The sequence below is a fragment of the Eumetopias jubatus genome, unplaced genomic scaffold, assembly GCF_037043125.1.
Source record: "Eumetopias jubatus isolate StellerSeaLion01/CBP00866 unplaced genomic scaffold, mEumJub1_p1.0 scaffold_12, whole genome shotgun sequence".
NCBI classification, from domain to species: Eukaryota; Metazoa; Chordata; class Mammalia; order Carnivora; family Otariidae; genus Eumetopias; species Eumetopias jubatus.
This window is the reverse complement of record NW_028274818.1, coordinates 5,867,399-5,875,950: the sequence shown is the minus strand read 5'-3', so window position 1 is coordinate 5,875,950 and position 8,552 is coordinate 5,867,399. Positions and strand designations below refer to the sequence as shown.

The window sequence follows — 8,552 nt, the reverse complement described above, 5'->3', positions numbered from 1 at the left end:
GAGACACAGTGAGAGAGGGAACACAAGCAGGGGGAGTGGGAGAGGGAGAAGCAGGCTTCCCGTGGAGCAGGGAGCCCAATGTAGGGCTTGATCCCAGGACCCTGGGATCATGACCTGAGCCGAAGCAGATGCTTAACAACTGAGCCAGCCAAGTGCCCCTACAGCACACATTTTAGAAGGACCATTTGGGCTGTTGTGGTGAGAATAGACTTTACGGTGGCAAGGGTGAGCTTAGGGGGACCAGTCAGGTGCTGACTGTAGTAATCCAAGTCAATTGAGAGATGATAGTGCCTTGGACCAAGGTGCTAGTTGTCAGCTTGCTGGACTTATTTTGAAAATAGAAGCAGAATTTACTGAGTTTCCATGTATTTGAGGAGCCTCCATCTGGGATCTGTGAAAACACATTTGCTATGAGTCCTTATAGAGCTGGCTGGGCTGACTCTGTGCCTTGACCTTCAGAAATCCAGTGAGGGTGGGGCCTATGACAATTTAGCTCTGGAGATCACAGGCCCCTTGTTTTCCTTGAAGGTTAAAGGATGGTTGGAGTCTCCTTAGCCAGGTCGCTGCGGAGAGAGGCTGCGGGAGGAGGAAAACTGGCTGGAACAGAGGTTGCTGCCGCCACTGCGGTTATACCTTGGCAAGAAAAGCCATTTGCCCAGAGGGCCCTGGCTCCATTTGACTTTGCAATTCATCCAGGCTCTCTTTGAGCTTTGAAGGTTTCTCTACACAAAGATGGCCCCATATCCATGGCAAACAGGAGTCCCATCACCAAGCAGAAGGTGATTTGATACCAAGGTGGAAAGATGAAGAGAATTGCTAGACCTAATAGGAGATGCAGAGGGATGGGGAAAATGACGGTTGTTAAGGCAGAAATTTGGAATAAACAGGTCCCCTGTGGGGAGTCTTTGTGAAGTCACCCAAGCCAGGGGCTAAGGCCAAGGCCAAGAGCAGCCAGGTAGCCCAGGAAGTCTTCAGAGAGTCTCTTCATCTGTCCTTCCAAATAAAGCACTGGATCAGCATTTCCTGAAGGGTGACCTTGGGCACATCTGTTCTGAGGGACATTGATACAAGCTATGGAGGAAAAAAGATTCTGTGGTTACCTAGCTTTGGCAAATGCCTTATAAAACTTAGTTTAAAAGTTTTCTTTGCAATAGGGCTTCTTGGAGCCTTTAATGGGCATTATGAATATACAAGGAGAGGAACAGCGTAGCAGAATGTTCTGCATTATTTTTACCACGGAACCCTTCATTCCAAAAAGCCTCTCAAGCAGTTGTGTGACTGGGAAACAGCTTTTGGAAAACACTGAACTGGGAAATCCAGACCATATCAGCAGATTCACTCGCCACTTCCTCTGAGCTCAAGACTGGGTGGTATTCACTGACCAATATGAGTGAGAACAAAAGACCCTAATAATTAGACAGCAGCAGCTAACAAACAAGATGGGTTCCCTCAGATGAAGGGAAAGAAACTTAAAGTTTTAATCAGGCCGAATGACTGTGGGAAACAAAAGCAGTCAGTGTGTTAGCTTAGGCAGTTAAGTTCTAACAGGAGACCAGGAAGCAGCAGCGAGGAAGCCATGGCCAGCTATTGGGAAGGTCAGAGGCCTGTTCTGGCAGCTCTGCACTAGAAGCCAGATCAAACCAGACAGGCCCAAGATGGTGGATGCCATGACAGGAAACCCCTGACCAAACAAGGAAGAAAAAGCTCGAAAACCTGTTTCCTGCCCCAAGTAATTAATATTCTGCCCCCTAGTTAACAACTGTCAATAAAAGATAGAACCTCCCCCCGAGGGCACACATCCCATACTTTCTCTCCTTCTCCCCTCCCCCACCTTGCAATAAACTTTCCCACTTGTGTCACTTGTTAGCTGCGCTGTGTCTGTCCTGGAAATTCCTCCTCATGACAATAATGTAGTTTTTTTTAATGCTGGTGCGTTGTTTGTGGGGTCCGGAGCCAACGGCCCTGAAAGAATTCTTGAGACATCTTCGGTACAAAATGGTGGTTTTATTAAAGCACGGGGACAGGGCCCGTGGGCAGGAAGAGCTTCTCCCTGCTGCCCTGGGATTATGAGGAGCAAGTGATTATATACCTTGGGGTCAGGGGAAGTAAAGATAAGGGAGGAACTTTCACATGTTAAAGAAGATTCAGGATCTTGGGGAATGTTCCAATCTGCCTATCTCAAGTATTGTCAGTGGGCTGCATGTTATAACAATACAGGTAAATTGGAGAGTGTTCTGGGTGAATATCAAAGGCAATACCAGTTGCCATTTGCTACATAGGGATGGACTTTCCATATTTACTAAGGATATGGAGCAGGTCCGCATCACCAGATAGAGGGTTAGGAGAAGAAACAGCTTCCTGGTAAACCTGACACGATAAATTTGTTGCTAAGTATACCTCCAGTGCAGCGACGTCCAACAGAAATGCAATGTGAACCACATATTTAAATTCACATATATAATAGCTGCATTTGTAAAAGTAAGAAGTAAAAAAGTGAAAAGTAGAAAATCATCTCATCCTTAATGGCAATGATCCCTCTAGCATTTACGAAATTACAAGTATATAATTTTTACATTATTTTTCATGGTACATCCAGATACAATAGCCACAACCCAGGGAAAAAATAGGTAATGTTAGTGTCTATTTCGAATAGATAATGTCTGCAGATACCTGACATGCATGCCCCACTTCCTGCACCCTGCTCACAGCTAGAAGAGGCAGCCCTAGGTCTGTCACATGGGAAAAGCCCTCTCCTAACTCCTTCACTCTCCTCCTGCCCCAGGTCAGGCTGGGATCTATCATTACCCAAGGAGGACAGAGCTCACAGAATCACCAATGAGTAATCAAACTTTGAAATTAACTTAGGTGCAAACACTTTAGGTAGATGATAGCAGGTACTTAATTGAAAGATCACGTCAAGTCAGACCACGTTAGGTCATGTAAAAATAAAGCAAGCCATCTGAGAGAAGGAGAGGGGAAGGAAGGGAGGACGGAAAGGGGAGAGAGCGAGAGTGCAAGAGAAAATGAGAGAGTTGGTTGAAATTGTGTCGACCTCTGAGAGTCGGGGACCTGGGCTGGACTTTCCGAAGAGGCAACCAAATTGCTCGACTGGATCCATCTGGAATGACACAAGCATAACCAGGGCCTCGGGTAATTAATTTCCCAGGCAACCAATTATGTTCCTCATTTTTTATCCACATGGGTGCGTCCTGAGTTGAGATTGAGGCTGACGAGAAATGTTTGTCAGCTCTGGTATATGGTTCTCCTTGGGGCAAATTTAAAAAATTTAAAATGAATAAGGTTTGTGTCATGTTATCTCGAGGGGAGATTCCCCCTTTCTTTTTAGATATAATTTTACGGAGTTGTTTTTAATGGTGGCATGCGCCCTTTCTACTACTTGTCCTTGTCCTTGAGGATTGTAAGGAATACCTGTGATATGCTGTATTTGCCATTTTGCGAGGAATTCTCATACTTTTTTGCTAGTATATGCTGGGCCATTGTCCGTCTTGATACAAGTGGGTAATCCCATAATAGCAAAACATTCAAGCAAATGAGAAAAAACATGCCCAGCCTTTTCTCCCGTCAATGGAGTAGCATGAAGAAATCCTGAAAAGGTGTCTATTGTAACATGAATATACGAGAGCCATCCGAAAGGTGGGAAATGAAAAACGTCCGTTTGCCAAATACAATCAGGAGCTGTGCCTCTGGGATTGACACCCGCCGGATGCTCAGTTAAATGTAGAGGTCGACAAACGGGACAGGAAGAGACAATCTGCCTGGCAGAACGCAAGGGTATTTTATAGTGCGAATGAAGGCATTTGGCGTTGGTATGAAGATGGGCATGTTCTGCCTGTGGAGTTTCAAAGGTAGGAGTAGCCAGTAAATCAGCAGATTGATTCCCCTGTGTAAGAGTTCCAGGGAGGTTAGAATGAAAGCAGGTAAGTAATGAACAAAGGGTGAGTTCGAGATTGAATTTCTAATTGTAATTCCTGAAGCAAAGGGTTAATGATAGAGTGAGTTGTGGAAATGAGAGCTGTTTCTAAAGGCGCAACAATGCTAACTACCTAGGCAGAATCAGATACGATATTTATAGGATGATGAACATTCTGTATAAGAACAATAAAGCTGCAAGTCCGATTTGTTGAGCAGAAGTGTAAGGGCTTTTCATGGAGCGCTGAATAGCAGGGCCCCAGACTCCGGCGTGCCGGAGGAGGAGCCATCAATAAAGTCTGTAGGAGCTGAGGGGATTGGGGCCTTACAAACTACGTGATTTATAACCCAGGCAGTGCGCTTTAGGAAGTCCCATAGTTTACCTGACGGATAGTAGCAACCTATGCGCCCAGTATAATCAGCAAGAGATATTTGCAGATCAGTAGAGAAGGGAAGGACTTCCTTAAAAGATGTGGGAGAGATAGGTAAAACAATGAGTGCTGGGTCAAAACCTAGAATTTGAATAGAACGCTTTTGTCCTTGGAGAGTGAGTGAAGTGACAAGAGATAGATACGGAGTAACAGTTCGAGAAGTTTTTGTATGTAAAGTCACCCATTCTAGAGGTTTGTCTTCTTGTGCTATGACACCAGTCGGAGAATGAGGGGTAGGGAAAGTAAGAAGCAGGGGGAGAGAATCATTATACCTGTAAGCAAAGGCAGTTTTTAATCGCTCCTCAACGAACTGCAGTTCGGCCTCTGCCTCTGAGGATAGAGTGTGAGGACGATCTAAAGTAGAGTCACCTACAAATAAATAAATAAAATCTTTAAAAAGGGGGGGGCGCCTGGGTGGCTCAGTTGTTTAAGCGACTGCCTTCGGCTCAGGTCATGATCCTGGAGTCCCGGGATCAAGTCCCGCATCGGGCTCCCCGCTCAGCGGGGAGTCTGCTTCTCCCTCTGACCTTCCGCCCTCTCACGTACTCTCTTTCTCTCATTCTCGCTCTCAAATAAATAAAATCTTTTAAAAAAGAGAGAGAGAAAATAAAGCAGAGTCACCTTGTAAAGTGTTAAATAAATTTTGTAATTTATAAGTTGGAATCCCCAGGAGAGGGCGAATCCAGTTAATGTCTCCTAGGAATTTCTGAAAATCGTTAAGAGTAAGGAGGGTATCCCTACGAATTTGCATCGTTTGAGGTTTCACTGTGGTTCTATCTACCACAGGGCCTAGATTAAGAAGCCAGAGTAGTTGTTTAGATTTCCTCCGGGGCTATTATGAGACCAGCCGAAGTCAAATGTTGAGAAGTGGCCTGATACACATTTTGTAATTCAATTTTAGTTTGTGACGCTAGTAAAATATCATCCATATAATGAATGATATAGGATCGAGGATAATGATCTTTTACAGGTCTGAGGACCTGGCCACCATAATACTGACACATGGTAGTATTAGTCATGCCTTGTGGCAAAACTGTCCATTGATATCATCTCATTGGTTCCTTATTGTTAGTGCTGGGAATAGAAAAGGCAAATTTCTCCCTATCCTCAGGGTGAATGGCTAGGGTATAGAAACAATCCTTAAGATCTATTATTATCAATGGCCATTGTTTGGGAATGGTTGTAGGAGTAGGTAACCCAGGCTGCAAGGCACCCAGAGGCTCCATGACAGCATTAACATTCTGAAGGTCTATTAAGAGCCTCCATTTGCCTGATTTCTTTTTGATAACAAAAAGGGGAGAGTTCCAAGGAGATTGCAAAGGCTCTGTATGTCCTGCCTGCAATTGCTCTTGAACAATTTGCTCTAAGGCCTGCAATTTTTCTATCAGAAGGGGCCATGAGTTGAAGGGAGGCTATTCGAGCTTGATGTGTAAGAGTGCCAATATTTCTACATAGACGAAGATAATCGAGAATGCCTCCTGTTTCTCTCTGTGGCCGGATGTCAGCTTGGCAGTCCTCATTAGCGTTTTCAAAAGCAAGCTGTCTTAGCAAGTGCTCTTTAGCAGGTTTACTATCAACTTGGTGGTCAATAGCCATTTCAAGCCGAAAAATAAAATCAGTATATGCTTCTGTAGGCCCTTGCATAATTTTTATATAACTTTGCCCCACTTCCCCTGAGGGGGTTAGCTTTTCCCAGGCTGCGAGGGCAATTTCAGATACCAGCGCTGTGGCTGCATGCAGTGTTAACCAGCTGCTCTCAGACATCTGAAAAGGGGCCAGAGCCAGTGAGCATTTCAAAAGAAATATGATGCATGGCTGGGTTAGCCCAATTCACCCGGGCTTTCATATAGGCAGCATCCGATAACCACATTTTCCATTGCAATAAATCCTGTGGCTTAAGGCAAGCCCATGCAACCATATGCCAATCATAAGGGAACCACTCCCCAGAATTTGCCCAAGCTTTCAAAATCTCTATAGTATAAGGGGCTGTGGGTCCATACAAGTGGCAAGCCTTCTTTAGTTCCCTTAAGGCATTTAAATCCAATCCCTCATTGACAGGACCAACAGCCTGTGTTCCATCTATGGGGAAAGCCATAAACAAATCATTAGCCCCTTGCCGTTGGAGTTCCTTTTCGAGAGGTGAGGGAGCTAGAGCGGATCCTTTGAGAGGGAATAAATCTACCGTGGAGGGAGGTTGATCATCTATGGCGGGGTCCTCCGTTAAAAGCACAGGGGCCGTGGGTGACGGCCGGGACTGTGAAGCGTGAAAATTTTTTTACTTTCAGTCTTAGCCTTTTCTAAAGTCTCATCGTCTAATTCATATGTATGTAAAGAGTTGGTAGTTTCTTTAGCAACCTCAGCCGGGGATAACTTATCCCCAGTTTCCATAGTATTGATCACCACTCATACTAAAGCCCAAATGGGCCAAAAATCAAGAGGAATCGTTTCACCCTGTCTCATAGCCCTCAAGACATTATTTTTCACTCGGACCCAAGTCTCCTCCTCTAAGGAGCCTTCTTCCGGAAACCAAGGATTATATTCAACTACTGTTTCCAAACATTTTTCTATGCACTGCTTAGTAACTTTAGCTCCATATTCTTTAAGAAAATGATGTATCAACGCAGAAAAACCTGATGTTTCTGAATTTGATTGCCCCATAACCTGTAATAAACTTTCCTACTTACCAACTTCTGTAGGGTTCCTAGGACTGGTCGATCACTTCTCGACGGGGGCTTCAGGTCCCTGTTCAGGCGCCACTTGTCCACCTCGGAGAGTCGGGGACCTGGGGCGGCAAAAGAACTGAGAAAAAGAGACCACGGTATAGTGAGGCACAGGGGACCCCCAGCAAACAGCCCGAGGTGCCGAGGTTTATTTTCCATACTCTTATATACCTTCTACAGCGATATAGATCTATAATGATTTACAGCAGGGGCGTAGTAAGGCACATTCCCCCATGTATACAGGATTAGTTAAGTGAAGCAGTGGGAGTGGAGAAGGAATAAAGAAATCTGTAACTGGCTGTGATCAATTAATTGTAAACACCAGTGTACTCGGACCTTAACACAGGATAAGAGAACAAAGAAGGGAATGCACAGTGTGCTGGCTTCCTATCTACAAAACATCTTCGGCTGTGTACTTTAGAACAGACCACACACATCCCAAGGGCATTTCACTCTGATCCTTTTGGGTTATTTTTAACCCTGCAATCTCGAGTTTTCCCAGAGATCTCGGGAGTCTGAACAAACACGCACCAGTGGTCGTTGTGGCGTTCTGTTTCCCACAAAATTGGAGAGAAGTGGAGAAAAAAAGCAGAGAAGAGCGGTCCTGTCTTCCAATTCTGGCTTCCAGAACCCACTTCCTGTTTCACTTTCAGTCCGCTGACGTCATCCTTTCTTCCCTGTGTTTGAAGATCTTTGAGGTTTCCTCTCATAGGTTTATGGTGCACCTGTATTTCATCTAGTCTGACTGGGTTTTGTTTTCTTGTAATCAACTTTCTTCTCTTGTTGAGGACAGTCAGTAATACCATGGGGAGAATCAGCTTCTCAGGCTGGTAGTTGGTCAGACGAAACAAAGATCCAGCACTGGGAATGCACAGCAAAGAGGGAGCGGGCCAGTGAGAGGTGGAGGGGGCTCAGGGAAGGAATGGAAGGATGGAAATAAAAAGTGATTAACTTACAATTTTACTGAGGGCTCGCCTCATTCATTTTGATGATTGGATAAGCCATTTTCTTCTTCATGTCCCCCCCATCAGAGAAAAAGTCAAATTATTTACTCTTCCAGATTTCTGTGCTAAAGTCCACCTCCACTATAATTCTCATCACATGTTCTCATCACAGCTCCTCATGGGGCCACAATACACTCTCCAGAGCTGTGGCGGCCGGAAGAGGTATTTGTTCTATCACTGATGTGGGGGTCTTGATTCCATTCTCATTGCCTTAACCTTAGAAGGGTCTACACCACCTTAGCCACTATGCCACACAATAAGGAATATGCTTGTTGTTTTTATTTAAAATGGGATTGCAAGGGGCACCTGGGTGGCTCGGTTGTTAAGCGTCTGCCTTCAGCTCAGGTCATGGTCCCAGGGTCCTGGGATGAAGCCCCACATCGGGCTCCCTGCTCAGCAGGAGGTCTGCTTCTCCCTCTCCCACTCCCTCCGCTTATTCTCTCTCTCTCTCTGTCTCTTTCTCTGTC

The 8,552-nt window shown here is 45.2% G+C and overlaps 1 long non-coding RNA gene across 1 annotated transcript; it reads right to left on the bottom strand.

The window, feature by feature from the left end:
- Window positions 1-7,706, bottom strand: LOC114210479 (uncharacterized). Its single transcript, XR_003609532.2, has 4 exons — window positions 7,613-7,706; window positions 7,046-7,160; window positions 4,634-4,730; window positions 1-1,071 (listed from the first exon to the last, which is right to left on the bottom strand). It is a non-coding gene; the product is annotated as an uncharacterized LOC114210479 (long non-coding RNA).
- Between the last annotated feature and the right edge of the window lie 846 nt (window positions 7,707-8,552).